Here is a 21,344-nt window from a genome sequence, read left to right on the forward strand (position 1 = left end):
ATGAATATCTCAAAATTAATTGATAACATTACATAATTAATTAATTACATTATTAAATTTACATCTTTGCTTATCTGCATTTTTGTACTTATCTATATTCCAATTCAAATTAATAATATTTTATTAAAGGTAATGTAAATATTTCAAAGTTATTGGTGTTAAAAGAACAACCGAGCAAATGAAAAAATATGATTGTGATGATATCCACTTTTTTGTAATCGACACGATCTTAACAGTAGCTTTTGAAGAGGTAAAATAGAATCTAAAACTATCAACACCAATCGTAAATATTTCAAACTAGGCCCGCTTTTAGCTTCCCTAAATTTTATTCTCCGTATTTTATTTGTAACATATTTATAGTGAGACATTTATGTCACGCAATAAGAAAAAGAATTCCTATCATAACTCGAAAATTCGAAGTGAATTATTGAAATTTGAACGTATTCAATAAACAGAAAATTATAATTTTTAATAATACAAAGGTGTATTTATTTTTAGAGGTAATTTCTACAGTACAGATAATTTCTGAATGAAATGTTTTTTTCATTATTTTTAGAGTTTGTGTATTGTCCTCCTACAGTTTTACAATATAGTCTTTATAGGCCTCACTAGGGGTTTAATAATTTTTAATTGTTTCAATTTTAGCAAATAGTATTAATATCGATTATTTGTTGTTTCCACTTATTATAGTGGGCAAATTATGAAATTTTTCTGTATTCATTAACAGAAAGTTTCTTTCAAATATATTCATTGTTGGACATTTATAACGGAATACCTTAGATAACGGCATAAATTTGTAACACATAAAAATTAATTTTAATTATCTTTCGCCTATCTACTACGGATGTATAAATAGTAAAATAGTTGTGGCTAACAGAACACTCATTTAATTAATTTTTTTGTTACCGGAAGCCATAAAAACGTTTTTTCATTAATATTTGATGCTTGACAACTATTTCTAGTATTTTTCGAGGAATTTGTGTAAAATTTAGAAAATATAAGTTTGTATCAAATATGGTAAAATACTAGTTAAGTTTCTATGTCAAGGATCAATGGCTAACTCTCTAGTTTATACAGTTTTATTGATATTATTTCTCAACATCTTAGGTAATATTTAAATGTCGGTATTTCCTATCATAATTCCCGACAATTCAAAACCTCGAAACAAGAGTAGATATACGAGGTATTACGAAAAAAGCAGTTGAAGAAGTTTATTATTCATTTCTTATGCTGCATTTATTTCAAGTAATACACATCATGCATAATGGAGACCACAAAGACTGATGCTTCAAAATTTGCCTCTAGTATATTTATTTAAATGATTGTCCCAAAAGTAACTAAAGATTTGAATTAAAAAGAAAACACAGTTGTTAATCTTTGGATTGAATTATTTTCATTCAATCACAAAGTACATATGATACGATAATTTATGGAATAACACATCGGATACATGACCTCCACGCCATACATATACATACGCATTCATTTGTCAAAATATTCCATAACCATTCTCCATAAATGTGATCGTTGATGCTCCGTTGAATCTCCTCTTTGAATGCACGCGTAGTTTTAGGCTTTTTGACGAGGATCACCAAAACGAGAAAGTAGACGACCTGGAAATGTCTCATGAAGTAATTCGTCCCTTAGGATGATTTTTCTCGAAAAATCAGCATCCTTTTGTTAATGCTCAAAAATCTATTCAATAAACTCTCTTCGCTGTGCATGGTCATTAGGCTTCAGTTGTGTTTGACTTTTGTAATCATGGAGACGCAGATCTTTAGTGAGGAGTATACTCTGTAGAGAGTTTCTTGAAATTTGCAATTTTTATCCACGACGCCGAATCGAGGTTCCTGAATTGTCATCAGCACTCTCACGCACTGTTTCGATATTGACATTTGATCCACTTATTTTTAGACGATCAGTGTATTTGACATCTACAATGGATCCTGTTTTCCGGATTTTTTAAATCAATCTCTTCACAGTTGCAAAGTTAAAATACTATTCCGACCATATTTGTATGAAATTTTCCAACTGTGGCAGCCAAACTTTCATCATTTTAAAAATATTGTTCAATAACAAAGTCGCGTTGTTCTAACGTGAACAGCTTCATTTTCACTAACCCAAAACTGTCAGATGCCGATCTGTTTTTTAGGGATCTTGTGTTAATTTTGGGGCACCCTATATTTGTTGAGACGTCAAGCCAAATATATAGAGTGAAATTCCTCAAAAAAATCTGAACGTTCATGAACTCATAAAAGCCAATGAATCTGCAAGAACTTTTCAACGAAAAGTTTGTAATGATATTTGATGTGTGAATAGATACGATTAAAAAATTTCAACTTGGCTACTACTAAATTGGACAACGTTGTTCTGAATACGATTAAAAAATTTCAACTTGGCTACTACTAAATTGGACAACGTTGTTCTGAAAGTCAAAATATAAAGACTGGCTCTTAGAACAAATGGAAGAATGTAACTAAGAATACTAACAAAACAGAAAATGAATTGTGAATAACGCACAAATTGATTTTCTCAATTTTACTGTAAAAAATATTTTTGTGTGAAACATAATAAATTAGTTTCTACTCCGTAGTTTCATAACCAACATTATCAAGTAGAACATACAAATGGACATCCACATAAAGCAACTTTATTACAAAAATGTGTTTATAGTATTTACAAACTTTAAAAAAATAACTGCACGCTTTTGTCGTCATTTTATTCAGTACTTATTTTAATATCTGTTATTAATAGACCATGAAACTGCTTTGCTTTTAATTTCCGAGATGTTTACGATTATGTCTAAATACCGTTTTCTAGTGGACAATATTTCTTCAGTAAATATTTCGTTATAAAAATTATTGGAAAACTTGGAGAAATTTTTCCTTTCAGTTTATCTACAACTCAATTATGTTTCTTAAAAAGCAGCATAAAATATATAAAATATATGGAAAGCAATATGCAGCTAGGTAGTAGAGTTTAATTTTAAAACAAATCAGTAGACATAGAAGTCCATCCATATAACTAACAATGTGCTATATAATTGTAGTCCTTACGGCTTAATTAGTTTGATGACTGCAACTGCAACTACAATGGTGGTTATTGAGTATAATGGAAGGCACAAAGTCTTGAAGCTTCAGTATGTCCATAATACCTATCATTCCACTTCTAGTCCTTGCTGCAAACTTTGTAGGTCATTATTATGAAATTTCAATTTATTAATAATATTTCTAGTGGACTAGATTTGGAATAACAAATAAAAATTAACCAATAAACTCTTTCACTGATTTAAAGTATGCACATGATCATTTGCCGTCGAACCGTTTTATCTTCCATCTAAAGCCAGAAAAGGAAAGGACTCGAAAACATTAATCTCAAGCACAGTCTAAGTACTGCATTTACACACACAGTAAACTCTCAACCACAGTGGAAGAGATCCTGAATTAATCTGATCAAATAGACAAAGTTATAAGATATTTGAATCAACCCTAAATTCAGATTCGTTTCTTATGTTTTTCGACTTAGATTAATGTAATTAGTTAGTGAATCTGTATACTACTATATCTGCGTCAAAGGCGATAGATATGTCGAGATACGTTAATTACAATAAAAAATCATGATTGTGTTTATATTGGGTTTAGATAAAAATGTCTCACAAGTGAAACGGTTTTTTAATCCTTAAAATGTGGAGTTTTTTTTTTAATATTCATTAGGCTTTTTGTTACATTACAATTTGGTCAAAATCGACCAATAGGGGTGAATTAATAGACACTGTCTCTTTCGTTCCTTAATTTATTTAAACACTATACACTACACTAACTATAATAATTCACTTATCACTATCACTCAATTAACCTAAATAATTTATTGAACTTCTCAGCTTACTTTGCTAATTTCTTCTGTTCACTACGACTATTTATTATAAACTGAACTAACTAACTGCGGCACAAAACTCCTTATATATGAAAAAAGAATATCCCAAAAGAATTATCCAGACTTCTAGAACATAAAGAAACACAATAAATAAATAAATAAATAGACCTTCTAGAAATTATCCAAAAGAAACCATGTAAATAAACTGCTAGCAGCTCGATTGCTTCAACATATACATGTTGATGCTCTTTTTGAGTCTATTGGCTGCGGTGAATATAGCTTATTATAATATGTAGTAATAGTAATCACATATTTAGGTTCCTATGAGGATCACTATTACAAATATACCACTAACAATCAACAACAAGCTGCTAATATACAAACCAAGTTATGGTATTCAATTCAGGGGCACCGCATCCAACTCAAATTTAGCATTCTATAAAGTTAAAAGTATTCAGACTTATTTTAAATGTTTCATAGTATATACCTAACAACGGAATTGCTTGTGAACTTCACATTTCGTCAGTTAAAGAAGAAATATGTCATTTCTCCAAGATATATTCTCACCGCAATGAAAGTCATCCCAACGCATTGGCTAAACTGAAACCTCTCACGCAGCGAAGGCTTGAAAGATTTTAGTGTCATATTGATGTATTGTGTAGTTATCCCCCAATCAAACTATATTTTTCAAGTGAAATGGAATTGCCAAGATAAGTTATAAATTGCTATTAACCATTTCCTTATTGTAAATTCTACAGATTTTAAATAAAAAAGTGATTGTGTGAAAATATATACCAGCGAACATGGGCAACGCTCCTTATTACTTTATTTTTTTATGCTTTTTCACGTTTTTCCCTACTGCTAATATAGCTCGTCAGCAAAAATATGAATAGTATTACTTTCTAATTTTGGTAAATCATATCTGTTATTCTGTAGACTTCATCTATCGAAGAAGTTTTTTCTGAATCCAAATCGGTGGTTAGGGACTAACTCCTTCACTTCTATTATAGATTTTAATCTTTGTAGTAAGACTTTTTCAAACAATTTTGATATTACAGGTAGCAGTGATATCGGTCTCTACGACATTATATCATGAGGAGTTTTTCCTTGCTAGGGACTCTGACCATTTTCACAAATCTATGAACATACCTTAATATAAAACCAGCATTGATTAGGTGTGCTAATTGAACTCTGATTTTCATTGATTTCTGATTTTCATTCAAGTCGAAACCTGGAGCGTTTTAAGTCAATCTTTTCTTTTTTGTTAGTATAAACTTCTTTAGAAGACGTAAGCTTCTTTACTTTTCTTTCTCGGATAGTCTCTTTTCAGTCTGGCTCTTATTCCTGATACTCATCGACTTTAAATATATCTTAAGAAGGGTTCTACTTAGCTACTCTACGATTTTAATGTGCTATTATTTAGAATGAAAAGTGGAGGAATAATGGCATGGCACTTACCTAGCCGTAGATGACAAAATTATTTTCTTACCTACGACAAAAAAAAACTGTTGTTAGGTTAGGTATTCTGTATAAACTCTATATACATCATATATGTATATATGTATATATATATATATATATATATATATATATATATATATATATATATATACCATAGACTGAATGTTTTTTATATGAAAAATATCTGCATATTTTAAACATCTGTTACGTTTTATTCCACACTTTTTAATTATGAAGAGCGGCTCGGCTCGAATGAGAGAGTGGCAAATAAAAGAGACTACAATAAAAAAACGAGTGACCGGCATAGTTCAGAAGGGCAAAATTAGCATTCCGTTGGCAGATTGAAGTTCGAATGTAGCTTAAATCATGCTAAAGCTATAGGTAGTCACCAGTTTCACTGCGGGCACGAGTTGATATCTATGCCGTTAGCGGCGTTGTCAGGTTAACTGAATATCTGTGAAATATTGCAAATAAAAAAGATTGGTCTCTTTACGCTTAAGTTAATCGATGCGATGTTCTCGTGTTAGCTTTTTTGGATTTTCTCGAGTAGTTTTGTATTGTTTTCTTTTGTTTTGTGATATTAGGAGAACTTCACAGATATCGCTGAGATCTGTTTCAGTAAAACAATTATAGCTGAAGCTGAGTATTTTTGCAGTCTTTTTCAGTCAGGCGCAATTAAGCTCTCAAGCAATTCACAAAATATAGAACACTTAGTTCTTTCTAGAGATTAATTGCGTTCTAAGGTTGCAAAGTGATACCCAGTGGCATCTAAAAGGTATAAGGACAAACTTGGAATTGACCCATTTTCATTACATGAAGAACGATCATACTGGAAATTACTTCTTGAAATTTAAATTTACAATAAAGTAATAAAATTATAATAATAATAATTACGATCATTTTCCACACAGATATTCAATACACTTTTCAACGTACACTAAGCACATTGCAACAACAAAACCACGTTGCGGCTCTTTTTTGAATAGAATAGCAAAATTTAGAAGTCCTTTCGCAATAGAACTGGATAAGTTTGAAATCCAAGAAACAATTTCAGAAAACACACAGAAATTTACAGCAAAAGCACTCGTTCACACCACGCGACTATTTTTAAATGGGTATCAGATGATTTTGAAAATTCTTTAAATTGCTCAATTGATGATTCTGAACATGGAAATAACTATGAAGCAAAAAATATATATATTATAGTTGACTTATGAACTGTTTTATTCTTGCACAAAATCTCTAGGTACTACACAATATTAGTAGTGTTATTTGATGAAGGAATGTTGTTTATAATATTAAATCGATAAAAAAACAAAATAAATATTCTCAAACTTCAATAATAAAAAGAATATCTAACTAAACTGCAGCCTCGTTTGTTCCATGAAAAATTTGTATAATGTACATTATGTGTTTTGTTGACATATTTTCGTTGAAGTGTTTGCCATTCGATAAATCTGATAGATATGGTAGGAGAGAAAATGATCCGGTGTGTAACATTTAAGAAATTTTTGATAAATTCATCTTTATCAGATTGCTTCCGTTTTTGGTGCCAGTACTTGTATTAAAGAAAGTTTAATATATTTTAGAAAATGATAAATGTTTAAAATGCACTTGTTAACGACATCATGTAAATATAGTTGAACAATGTGTTTGAGCGTTACGAGAAATGTCTAATTTGATAATCGATACATTTATAATGACGTACCGAATTTATATAGCAGAATATCAAATAAATTTAACAATACTTCCTAATCAGTTCTAAAACTTTTACGACCTATTTAAAATATAAGCCGATACGAAAGAAGTAAATTGGTTTATATCGACAGTTTCATTTGAAAACTAATAGTTTAATCTGGGTTGGTATATTAAAGAAATATGAATCATCCTCCCGCAATAAGTTTTGTATTCGAGAAAAGAAGTGCACTCATTAAAACTAAAAATGTATCCTAATACAACTCCAACAAAAATAGAGTAGACTTAATATAAAATGTTTTAAGCTACTTTCACCACATTCATCCACACATACCAATTCATACATTCTACATAAATTACACATAACCTGTGTTAGGGGAAGCCGCTTTTATATAAAATTTCTGCAGGTCAATTGGTAGGACCTCATTTTTAGAAAAAAAGAATATTAGGAAATCGTTTCTTTTTTTATTTGGACGCTAAACACACTGTTTACACTACCACTATAATAACACTCACAATCACACTGTCTGAGGTGCGTTTCGATAACAAAGTTATCGTCTTCAGAAACAGAAACGTAAATTAGTTTCGTGGTAGTATAAACAGTATGTTCAGTATAAATATCACCAACAGTTTCAGAAATTTCAACTTAGTTTCGTATACTGTTCAAACATAAATTGTAAATTCTAATGCTAAGCAGTTTATGTATTTTATTACTTTGTTGTAAATTTTTAAGAAGTTATTTCCGACTTTTTTAGTTTTTCATCAACATTACTTTATAATCTACCACATAAATATATGTCAGAAACAGACATATTCTATTAAATCAATAATACCTATTATTAAACGGTATATATTTATTTCTCTCAACTGTTCAGATATTTATTACACACCTGTATTTTATAAAAACAGAAAAAAATATCTTATGACTGGCTTAATTTAGGTATGCTTTGAGTATTTGTGAATGACATTCAAAAGTCCAGGTATTCAAAAATTGTACTTCTTTTTGTTTCTGATTTATTTGATGTTTATTGCGATATCTGGATGTATTGAATCTCTTCGTTTATATAAAAACAATATACTCACTGTTTATTTTTATTATTGTCAATAACAATACGGATGCACAGAAAAAAAGTTTTCGTAAATTTATCTCCACTTTTAGAGGAAAATAAGTTAGCGCTTTCATTTCTCGTTTATTGAAAAAGTTTCTAGAGTAATTTTATTATGTATTTCTGTCAGGAAAACTCGTGTGGGTTCCTATTAACTAAATACGAAGTTATCAGAGTTCGACACATCCGAACAGACTTGAAAAAACATTTTCGACAAACCAAATAACAATAAGTTTCGGAGTACATGTACGGAAGAAACTTTCGAACGTTTCTCAACTTCCACATGCTCCTGGAGTAAACTTTTTAATTACAATAAAATGCCATCTAACTAATTACACCGTAGTTTCTGTGCCGACAGAGATTTTAAATTTAGATAAAACGCTGCCAAAATTTCGTTTCCTGTAGCTATAAATTAGAGTGTTTGGTCGACATGGAGTTCGGATTAATTCATCTCTCTTTCAGATTAACTATAGTGAACTGACGTTGGTTGGCGTGAGTGTTTTTCGTGAAAAGAAAGTATGGTTTCTGATTGGAATCACGTTGTTTCTCAACAAGGTTACGCAGACCGAAACTAATAAATGAAAATATTTTTAAAATGTTCAAACTTAATTTCACGGAATATACGTAATTAATGGAAGAGAATTTTTTGTTTTATGCTCAGGTATCTGAAAGCTCGGTGCGTCTAGTATGCCATTCGGCATGTTGAGTTTTTCTCAAATATTTTTCCTTTTTCGTTGATTAATTATTTCAACGCACTTATGCTGTATAGCTACTTACAATATCTGATGAAAATTAATTTGTCGTCATCCGTTCATTTCTATCAGTTTGAAATAGTAGTATCTATTTCCAAAACCATCTTTCCCTCATCTCTTACCAACGACATCAATAATAAAGAAAATTCATACATTTATTCTATTACATCTTTTCAAATTTTTTCATAAATACATTATTTGTTGCATTCCTACCATTTTTCGAAGCATATTTTCAGGTGATCTTCTTTTATATGTTGTGTCAACCTTGGAGGAATGGTACATATATGGGATCAGCTGATAGGTCGTTTCATTTGTCGATAGTTTTTGGAACTAGAAAAGTTATTTATTCGCCTGTGTACTATTAATTGACATGTAGCAGCGGCATTGATAGGTCACTGAAATTTGCAGTTTTTATACTTGTCGACATTTCACCATACAAATAGCTTATTAGTTTCAACCTTTAATGCAAAATCCGTATGAGCGGGTAAATTATTGATAACTGCTTAACCTACCATACAACTAAATAAATATCACGGAAATAATAACGCACAAAAAAGTAATAGAAATCAAAATTTCTCGTAGATGATGTTTTAAATTTGAAATTTTCACCGAAAATTGAACGCGACGTTCGAAAACTGTGATCTAAATTTCGTTCTGGTTGTGTCACACTCACAAGTTTGCAATTGTCGATTTATTCGAGGATCAGTGATAGAGCTAAATATTTTATTTCATTAAAGTCGTAGAAAAACGTTTCAAAGCAAACTTATCTTATCTAGCTATGAATTTATCACATTTTCTACTTAGCTAGAAAATATACATATAACTGAACGTAGCCCAGCTCTAATCTCTCATTTTTATACAAGGTCGGGCAAAATGGCTGGAACAGCAAATTTGTTGCTAGTCTTATTGATACCAGGTTTAGATTATCGATTACGGTCAAATCAAATTAAATCAAATCCAACTATATTAGTTTTAGTACTTATATTAATATCTATCAAACATTATTAATATTTTTCCAATTTGTCTTTGTAAAAACGTACTTTTGATAAATGAAGACGCATGCACCTACATCTGCGTAAATTATAGCTCCCACCTCCCACCTCGATAGATTGACTAATTCTAAGCAACTTTTACTCTACAAAGTTAGATTAGAGAGTTATTAACGATTGAAACTGCTCATTTTTCATTGAAAAAAGGCATATTTTTTACATTTTTTCATGAACAACTTTTCATTTCAACATCAAAATTGTTAATGCCAGAAACGTTTTTATAAGAATCTCTGTAGATTTAATACTGAGTGATTGCTCATTGAAGGATGGCTATTTTTGGGGAACCCCGAAATTGAAAACATTCAACCTCAAATAACTTGAAATTGATAAGATTTTTGGAAAAAAGTCATGGGATCTTTTTTAAAGCATATAAAAAAACATTTACAATGAGCACAGTCAAAAAAGTCTTTTGCATAAGAATTGAATGATTTATAACAAAAATAAGATTACTTCTTTTTTCTTTTTTGAAACAATATAATAATTATACTCTCGTCAATTGAAATTAATCGTAGTCCACTTACACTTAACTTTATTTATATATTATTGATATGATCCATGGGATTTGACCGGTTTTGAATGCTTATATTTTAGCAAAAATATTGATTAAATTGAACACTGTATTTCCGTAATCTTGAAAAAAAAATAGATTCTCTTAAGTTTCTCTTGCCAAAAATTTTGAGCATTGTTAAATCTATGTATCGTAAAAATTGAAGGAGATCTTCAAAGTTTGCATTTGCGTTACAAATGTGGCTTATGCAACCGTTTTGAGCTGTACCCTTTTCGAAACTGGAGATTGAAAAAAATTTCAATTGACATAACGTTAAAGTACAAAATGCTGTCTTAAAAAAGTTTTTAGCTTGAAAATTGAGCGAAATATTGTCTGCCTTTTTTTCAAAATTTCGAAGTGCGAATTTTGGAGCATTGGAAAGAGAGAAACGTTCAGACTACAATTGAGCAACAGCTGGCATGAACGAGAAGAAGAAGAAGAAGATATTAGTGATGATGAAATATAATTATTCAAAATGGTTTTCTATATTATTTTGTAAACAAAAAAATTTATTGATTTTAAAAATATTTTATTTATTTTTTAATTATTTGTGTAAGAAAATTATAACTGCAATTTTGAAATTTTTGGTCTTTGAAGGTGGTTATCATAAGGGATGAAATATTCAAAAAGCAACATTTTTTAAAAATATTGAAGAATTATTCTCAATTCAATGAAAATACACTTTTGAATAATTTTTAATTATAAAAGAATCGTTGAGATTATTTCCTAAGTTTTCAGCTGATTAGGGTATGATTTGGAGGGGTTGCATGAATATTGATTGATCATAAACGTCTAGGTATCCAATTAAGAGGAGAATATGTTGAGTAATAATTTTGCCAATGAAATTTTGTTTGGTTCTATAGAAGGCTAATAATTTTTCGATATATCCTCGTAATGTGCTAACAGAATTTCTTATATTTCCTTGTCTACAGTGTCCCGAAATTTCACGAAATAACCAAAAATTAAGATAATAGGCTTGATGTAATCGTACAGGAAAAACGTATATCGAACTTAAATAATGATAACGATATCAGTAAGAAGGAAACTTCTGATAAACGATTACAGTTTTACGAAGCAAATGTTATTGAACTAGATGAATAACACTATTTTTCCAATTGTTCGGATAATAATCCGCATTGGATGGAAGAAAGTTAATATCCCCAACAGCTGAAAGTTTGGTGTGGTTAGAGGAATACTGATTGGTCCTTTTTATGAGAGAGATATTAAATAGTGATAAATATTTTCAACTTTCAAGAGACCAGATAAAACTTGAATTTATTTATTACAGAAGAAATCGGATTCCAGTACGATGGTGTTACACCCATTTTGATGGTACGGTTAAATGATACTTGAACAGTTTTTCCACAGAGATGGGTGCGCAAAATTATATAGAGTAGTTGGCAAGGTCATCAGACTTATCTAATTGTTGAATTTTCAACTATTGTTAATTTTTTATCAAATAAATACTTAATCCTACTTTGATATTATTAAACCATAATCTGTAAGTCTTAGGTCTACTGCTATACACCAAGAAAAGTGACATAAGCACCATAGTGTACACAAAATATACAAAGTTTTTTATTTTAGATAATTTTTCATAAGTCACTATTACGCCATAATTGAAAATAACAATTTTATAACTCGTTATAGGCACACGGAGGTACTCGAACATACATTTGAAAAAGAAAAGTCGAATTAGGACTTCCATTTGCCAGTTTCATGCTAAGAGACTTTATTATCATGGATACTGCAGTTCAAAACTTAAGCTACTGAATTACATCCATATAACTGAATAACTATTATATTCCTCGTTTTTCTATAGAAACTTTTATGCTTTTTGATCATCAGTTAACTCAGTTACTCAAAGAAAAAATGCATACAAATAAATATCCGTTAAGAATAAAGTACCCTCGAATTTTCATGGATTTCTGCTGTTCACTGTTGCATCGAAACAGTCTTGATGCATTTCTGAAGATATTTACAATTTTTCCAAAGTTTTTCATTGGATCATCATTGACACGAATCAGATCAATATTTAGTTAATAAATATTTAAGATATTGAATAATATACCTTCTTAGGCATAGTTCCAAAGAATAGATAGTATTTGGAATTCCTAATATTTGTATTTATGTACTTAGCTGTCTTTAATAATCTCGGAATTATGAACATAACTGTACAATATTTAGAAATTGCATTTCAACGGAAACTAATTCGTGCTGCAACCTCAAAAATGAAGCTGGAGTGATAGAAGAACCGTACGGCCAAGCGACCGTCGGAAACTGGAAACATAAAATTCGAAATGAAATTATCGCCTCCGGTTAGGCCATCACGACTTAAATTCATTGTAGGAAGTCGATAGTTTTGGAAACGCTCGTGCTCCATATGTTTTGTTTTTTTTATGTAGAAAAATTTGATAATAAAAAATATATATATGATGTTGAAAGACTCAAAGCAAGATTATTCGTTGGTGAAGTAAATTGAACTGGGATTGGTTTCTATATCTGAGTTTCATTAAGTTATTTTTATTGATTATAAATATTTCATATTTGATTTGATGAATAGATAATTACTTAAAGATTTAATATATGTATATTCAGGCGTCATGAAATTATGCTTAGAAGAAAATTTACAGAATTTATGAAATGCATTAAACTAATCGTTGATAAAAAATATGATATTAATAAAATAAAGATATTTTAACAATTCTTTATGTATTTTTTATCACAATTTTTTCAGTAAATTGTAACCAATAACTGTATTATAATTTATATAATTGCCCCGTTCCAACTTGGAACAAAAAGGAAGCAGTAGAAATAGCTGTGTATAATTTATCTACCGCCTTACTTACTAGCAATTTATGAAGGTTCCTTTATCTGTATAAAGACTTCTAAAAAACAAACGGATTCCTGTTTTAACTAGATTTGTAAGAAGACACAACAAACTGGGATAATCCCGTTTTTTTAAACGCATTGCATAAATTCGATCTGTAATAAATATAAAAAGGGAAGACAGTAACAATTATTTTCGTTTCGTTTCGAACGTTTTCGGACTGAAATTCAAACCCAGCTGTCTAGTTCTCATCACTGTTCCCTTTTCGAAACAACTTTTACACATGGCATTCCTTTCGAAACTACAGGAGGAAATATGTGGGTATCACGTTGAGTTTCGTCTCCACTTCCATATATAACCAGAGGCGTTCGTTTGTCACTTTAAAAGTTTATTAAAAATGGCAGGCTGTGTCCAAAATTTAAATGAATATTAATATCATTTTTATGGCTGTCACCAGAATATTATAAATACCATCTTTTATTTATAGATTAGGTTATTTATGACCTGAAAGATTTCTATGTTTTTATTGTCGAAATAGTTTATTTTTTTATTTATGTATATAATTTGTATACATAATTAAAAGTTAGGAGCTAGTAAAACAACTAAATTTAAATCAACGATGATTAATAAATAATTTTGAAAGCTTTTATGACTATAATATATTTATATTACTTTCGAGTAATTGGAATTGTTATATTGTACAAAACTCGACATATATTCTGATTTATTTGTGCAATAATTGGGAATTATATAAAATCAAATATATCGTGAGAAACTTTAAGAGTGAATACAAAAGCGTAAGCAATCAATTAAAACCTACCCACACATTGAGTTCTCTCGCAAGAATCTGTGTTTGAACCATGGAACAAGTAAGTGAATATAATGATATATTACGTACATGAAGAAATTAAAAGAAATGAGACGATTCACCGACTACTATCAGACTGAGATAATTCATTTATTTGATGATTGATGATATTATAACAACTAGTCAATTTTTGTACAAATACACTTTCCAATATTCTCTGGCCGCCCAATAATTTTCATCGCGTTATTATAAAACCTTATAATTTGAAAAATCTTTGCAATATTATTCAAACAGAAGATTAAAGGTATTGTCAAGAAAATTGATTCATATCGAAAGTAATTTAACGAGTTTAGTATTATTGGAAAGAATTGACAAAAATATTTCATCTTTTCTAACTCAGATCTATAGATAAAATCCAGATCATCCTCACTCTATGCGAAAGAAACGGTGCTCAGCTAAATCTCATGTAAAGATCCGTCATAATCAAATAATTAAAATAATACATGTATTAAAATTAATCATAATATTGATGAAAAATGCATAAAATCACTCATGTCGTACTCATTACACAATGTATGCTACAATAAATTCTGCAAAGCATATTTCTTCAGTGCCAGAGTGCAATTTTTGAACGACATCCACAAGATACAAGAACAATAAATTCTACTTTCAAATGTATCAGTGATGTTGCTGGACTATTCATTTTGCTGGTAATTCCATCGAAGAGCACTTGCTTAGGTATTGCTTATCGTTGCCTATTGACACAATTGGAGAACTAGTTTTTAACACAAGTACCACACAAGAATGTACCGATATATCCTAGACAACTTGAGAAGCAACCATTGTATCTTGTATAGAAAATAGCTTTGAGAAGACTTTTTGTATTAGGAACAGCAAGCTTTCTTGCAGATTTATATTTTAATTTAAAGACAGTTTGTTTTGAACTAATAACCCTGATATTGCAAGAAAAAACTGACATTTGGAATGCCTTTAAACGAAAATTATAGTAGTATCACTTATTTTCATCAAAGTGAAATTGAAATCTCACTGTATATCACATGACGATCTTGCAATATTAGTTTACGCAAAGCATCGATGATTTCTGGCACGCTAGCTGATATTAGACGACCTTCACAAAATTCATCCTGTAGCAAATTCCAACCACGATTGAATTCGCAAACGAACGAAACAAGATGGTTCGAGATTGTGCTTTATCATCAAAAACAATTCGATCGGCATTCTGTTCGCACGAAAATGTTGGCGATTTATTTACATTTTTTGACCAAGATAAATGTTTCATGTATCTGTAAACAACTCAAATCGCACTCGTATGAGACAACACGTTATGAGTACGTTAACCATTAAAAATGTCACACTCTATGATTGCAATGTCAGATTTGACATATTGACACCATATCTCAAAACTTAAATAGCAACCCTCGTACAATATTTAGTTCTATTGATTAAATTTTGTTATATTTAATGATTTTTTCAAATTTCTAGAAGTACTAATACTATTTTACTATATATTAATATAATAACCTACTAAATATGTTCCTAGGGAAAGGGTGCAGTTTGTTGATCATGGTTAACTGAATGCTTCTTGGAATATATAAAATCCTACAATTTCATTTACGAAAATGGTTTAACGAAATAGCGCCCGAAACGATTCAATTTCTTCGTATAAAATAGCTTCCTACCAGTCCAGATTAAATGAGTATAGTAGATGAGGTAACATAACACAGTTCAGTATATTTTTCCTCAGCAAACGCGGTAATTTTCTGATATAATCCAGTTGTGGCTTTTCCTTTTTCGTAGGAGCAAGTTTCTAGAGTGAAGTCAATTGTTTCTGGGGTACAATGGTATACTCAAGTTTCATCAACTATTATTTATTGATGAAAAAATTTAGTTGGCTTACGTTTAACGATATCAAAATATTCGTTTGAATTTTCAATTCAAGCAAACTTTTTATTTGCACTAAACAACCGCGGCACCTTGTCGGTAGATTGGTGATGACCAGAAAAGATTGTTATATAGTTGGTCAATTTTTCCACTATGCTAGTGTAAATATACTATAAGCAATTCAGATTTTTTCAATCGAATCATTATTTTTCTAGCATAATTTTTAAATCTTATAATCATTAAAAAGCTAAATAAGAATAAATCGGTCAATCTCAAAGCGAAGTGAGTAACGTTTCTCAGAGTATTTGTGGAATTTAAATAATTGAAAAGCGAAATTATTAGAGCAAAATTAAATAGAAGGAATAATTCACTATAAATCAAGAATGAAGCAAAAAATCGAGATGTTTTTCTCTTCGGTGCGGTGTTTTTCTAGAAGCGATAATAATTTTATTTATAACAAACATCAGAATCCACACAATTTTTCTCAATGATAAATGCCCTTGTTGAAAAAGTTTTCTGCGTAAAACAGTATTCAAGGCACAAACACAAAAACATTCCCTACCCTCCGAATCGCACTGTTTACTCTTTAGAAATTGACAAAAGAGCATCGCTCTTCCCCTTCCCTCTAAAATCCGTTTCCGTTCCGTCCATGATTTCGTCTCCAGCGCCATATATAATGCGTCATACTTGCCTGTCTATCTGTTTCCAAAGCCTTAGAACGCCCGCTAGCTACTAAATCAATACCCCGCCATACCTCTCTCGTTTCACCCCCCTTCACCATCCCTAATACCAGGGCTCATCTTTACAACCACATTTGGAAAATTGAAAATTTATGTTGCACTTTTCAAACCACCCTTTTTTTGTATTGCCGAAGATTCTGAAAATAACTTTAGAATTTTTCTTCTTTAGAATTTCAACAAGATTGACAAAACAGTATAATATACAGGTATACATAATTTTTTAGGCATTCGTATTAAACAGAAAATCAAATTTATTTTTGTGTTGATAAGTAAACACGAGTATAATTATAATTATAACGAAGGTTTTATCAGAGCGAGAAATCATAAATATTATCGAACCTTTTATGTACAACAGAGCAAGTTAAAAATAAGGTGTTGCCATATTTGGAATGGTAAAATCTTCAAGTAAACATAGCTACAAATTTTGATGTACCTACTATATTTCAGTCAGATGGCATTTGAAGAAGATTAGTTTGAAATAAATACCTAATTAGGAAGTAATCGGAGCAAGGACACTTTATGTTTCCGGATTTTTTTTTAAATTTTTTATGTTCATCTTACATTGTTCTGTATATGTTTTAGTAACACTGAAACAAATTAAACAGAGCCTGTGATCGATCCAAAATGCCATTGTGTTCCGTATAATAAAACATTACGTCTTAAACAAAAAATAACCACTATTTACACACACAAGGACATAATTTGATTGAATAAATATTTTTAAATTTGAAAAATAATCAAATAAACCGATGTGAAGTTACGTAGGTAATATCCAGGAAGTGCTTTGTTTCATGAAATGATTTAAATGATTCTCTGCTTTCAATAGTGACCAAATAAATACGGCTTTACTGAACGAACAGCGATTAATGTAACTACTCCAGAAATGATTGATAAAATCGATATCCTCCTACTTAGAGATCTTAAAATAAAAATTTGTGATATAGGATATGCTCTATAGGTGCTAGGTGCATGACTTTGAATCGATTAAAAGCTCATTCGTGTTAAGATTTTAAATTATTATTTTAATATCTTCGAACGTAATACAATTGTTAAAATGTGATATTTTGATTAACTTTGGTTATACTATTATACCTCAGAAATACAAATGCAGTAGAAACAATTCATTGAGCTCATCTCTAGAAAGCAGAAACGTTTTTTGGCCAATGAGGTTAATGCCACAGTGTTTTGAGGTTCCCAAATCGTACACATTAAGATATGACCACATTGGATGAAGAAAACTGTTTTCTTCCCCCATTTCCATTCCACTATTATTGTTGCAAAAAAATAAAACCGAATAGCGTGTATTTAAAAACTTTTTTGATTAGCTAGGAAATGTTGAAACAGGCTTAACTAAGTTTTTAGTGTGAATAGAAGAGATGATAGCATTAACAATATCAAAAATCTTAATTATTTCCCAGAATATCAAGACATAAGTATTCGAAAGGTCGGTTAGTTAGTCCACTTCAGTGGTATATTATAAACTTTGGATGGCTAGAACCGCGAGGACTAAAATGTTAAAAATATTTAAGCAAAAACCATGAAATAAGCTAGATAGAATCCTGACCTCATTATATACCTCAAACAATGAATCTTCAAATCAAGAAATGGCAAAAATTATAGCTTCATATATCGCAACCAATATGTTCTGCAGCACCTGCCGACATAAACGCTTGTATTGATTAATGTTATTTGAAGACTGAGTACCTACCACCATAGAAAACATGTCTGCGTCGACAAATTGAGGAATATCTATTCAGATGAAAATAAGTGAACAGTTTGGAGTAGATTATGATAAAAATTTTTACTGATTAACTAAAAAATTAAAGAATATGTAAGCTGTAAATATCAGTCATTATTATATTTTCAATAAAAATCAACGTACCTAGTCATTAATCCCTCATAATTTACAATGTGTAAAGTTAATATAAAAATAATTTTTTTAACAAAACAACGTACCGCCGTCATTAAACCTGTTTATAATATCTAAAAAAGTTTTAAATAACAGATAAAATAATATACAATATGTGTTCTGGAGCCGTTAGTGGTATTTATAATAAAAACATTGCTTAGTACCACAATATTAACAATTACACAATGACACAATCTGACGCAAGTTTCGAGAACTGAATTATCGTCTTCAGATACCGAATATAACCTATTATATTTTTTATTTCTATTTAATATAACAATTCATTGTTAAAACGACTTGTGCTCCACGATATAAAGATACTGTTCGTATTTATTAGTTATTAAAATTAATAGCAATTAGAATTCAAATCTCACGTGATACACGAATGTTCTCAAAATATACGTTTAATATATCAAATTACGAACACCGATTGTGATCAGAATAATATTTTCAATGAATTATAAACAGTATAAAAATGAGCGTTATTGCATTGTAGTCCCGATTAACTTATAATAACATGAAAATATCTACTCATCAACTAAGATGGAATTGATACAGATTCTGTTAACAGTTACTATCTGGCCCAATCCGCAACTGCTTTGAAAAAACAGTAAAAAACAATGTAACAACATGAAAGAAAAGAACAGCTGGAGCAGGTCGGCTAACAGAATTTATACTGTGGAGATGAATCTTGAATATTAGTTGTATGTATACCTAGAGGGATGAAAGGACTTTATGAGTAGAAATTGAAATGCGGTGTAAAAAGACATAATATATGCGAACTGTGTGAAGTAGGATAAAAAATATATACAGGTCAGGAGCATATATTTCAGAATATTTAAATTTGAATAGGTCGAACCGTCAAATTTTTTACCATTTTCAAGAAATAATTTTCAATATGATGAAATCATAAAACATAATTTTCTGTTATAGAAAAAAGAACGGCTACGAATAATAATAATTTACTAAAACTTACTTAAGATTAAGGAAAACTCATATCGCAAAATTTCACAGGAATACACATAATTGAAAATTTGTTATGAGCTATGAGACATCAATATCAAAGCTGAATTTTTATTTTTTTCTTGGATAAGCAATAGAAAAAGTATTAATTCAGATACTAATAATTAAAATTATGTAAATATTATTTTATTTAATTTCTTATTAAAAGTTCTGCAGTACGTAGACTAAAGTCTGAAAATATACAAAATATTTCAACACAGTTGAATCATTTTCCATCAACATAATCACCAAGTGTACCATCACCGTAAATATGATTTATTCTAATTATTATCAGACAACCTTCTTGTCAACGGTATAAATAAATTAGAGCCGTCTTGTTCAGAGGAATGCAATTATTTGAAATTAACATATTTTCCCAAGTACTTTTGAGAGGCATTCACATTTTTCTAGAGCCAATTTCATGCGACAATGAAAACAAAAATAAGGAAAAAATACGACCGTTATTCGATGCAAATGTTGATCATTTTTAATTCTATCGATTCAACTTGGGCTAACATAATCAGTAAATACGCCCCATAATCGACACCACCTGCCTACGATTAACGCTGTCAGTTATCCAATTGGACGGATGGCAGTATTCTCATTGTAATATCGAGATATGAAGCATAAATTAATGATATTGCGTGAATCATATTCCCTATCTCAATTTTTGATTAATTTTTCCACGCATTATAAACTGAAGATAACAGGGGTCATTGATAAATTTGGTTTTATCACTTCAAAGTGTTATATATAATTTTTTTATTTCTTATTTATACAACTAATTATTCTAAAACATTAATCGAATAATGTGTCTTGAAATTGATAGTGATTAATAATTCATAGTAAGTTGCGATTTGTGTAGATATTTTCTTCAATAATGAAAATAACACAAAACAATATATTGTGCCTTCATTCAACAATATAATTTCGTTATATTTCCTAAATTAATCTCGTTTATTTCATTTAACTTTTAGTGCATTAAATTTTTAGATAGCTAGTTTAGGAACATTCAAAAAAATAAAGGTTAGCCAAAAGAGAAAATAATAATCGAAAAATAATCAGTTGAAGTATAAATAAATAAACTATAGGAACCAAGAAATAAGAATGTATCCTTTTTACTACAGTATACGTACACGTCTTGATTATCACAATAGGTGTTCGAAATTATCTACAAAGACATCTTGAGAGCGATAATTGGATGCTTAAAAGCGACAATTAGAAGAGGTACTAACATTACGAAGCATTTGTACAGATAAATTCCGAAATTCATTTTGTATCCATCACGTCATCTCTTGTAGCTGAAGGTATTTTGTACACTTTATTCTTAATGCGACCCCAAAAAAATGAGTCCATGTTATTGAAATCTGGCGACCTTTGTGGTCACTGCACTGGATTATTTGTTCCGATACATTTTCCAGGAAATAGTTCGTTCAGTTCACCAATTATTAATTGATTAGCACGAAAAAGCGCACCATCATGCAAAAACCGCATCTACTAGAAAACCCAAATACATCTCAGCATTCAAATATGGTCCTACTACATATTATTCACCAATAATACCTCTACACACATTCAACGACCATCTAGTATCACTGCGTGATATGAATTAGTGGGTGATCAATAGTGAAAGGGAAAGCCTGTTAACAACCATTTTTCTTGACGTGAAT

General features: G+C 30.0%; 1 protein-coding gene across 1 annotated transcript in view; it reads right to left on the minus strand.

Moving 5' to 3' along the window:
- Positions 1-21,344, minus strand: part of LOC130443129 (homeotic protein antennapedia-like) — a 442,038-nt gene that overhangs the window by 171,893 nt on the left and 248,801 nt on the right. The gene's annotated exons all lie outside the window — the stretch shown is intronic.

Source organism: Diorhabda sublineata, chromosome 4, assembly GCF_026230105.1.
Source record: "Diorhabda sublineata isolate icDioSubl1.1 chromosome 4, icDioSubl1.1, whole genome shotgun sequence".
Classification (NCBI taxonomy): domain Eukaryota; kingdom Metazoa; phylum Arthropoda; class Insecta; order Coleoptera; family Chrysomelidae; genus Diorhabda; species Diorhabda sublineata.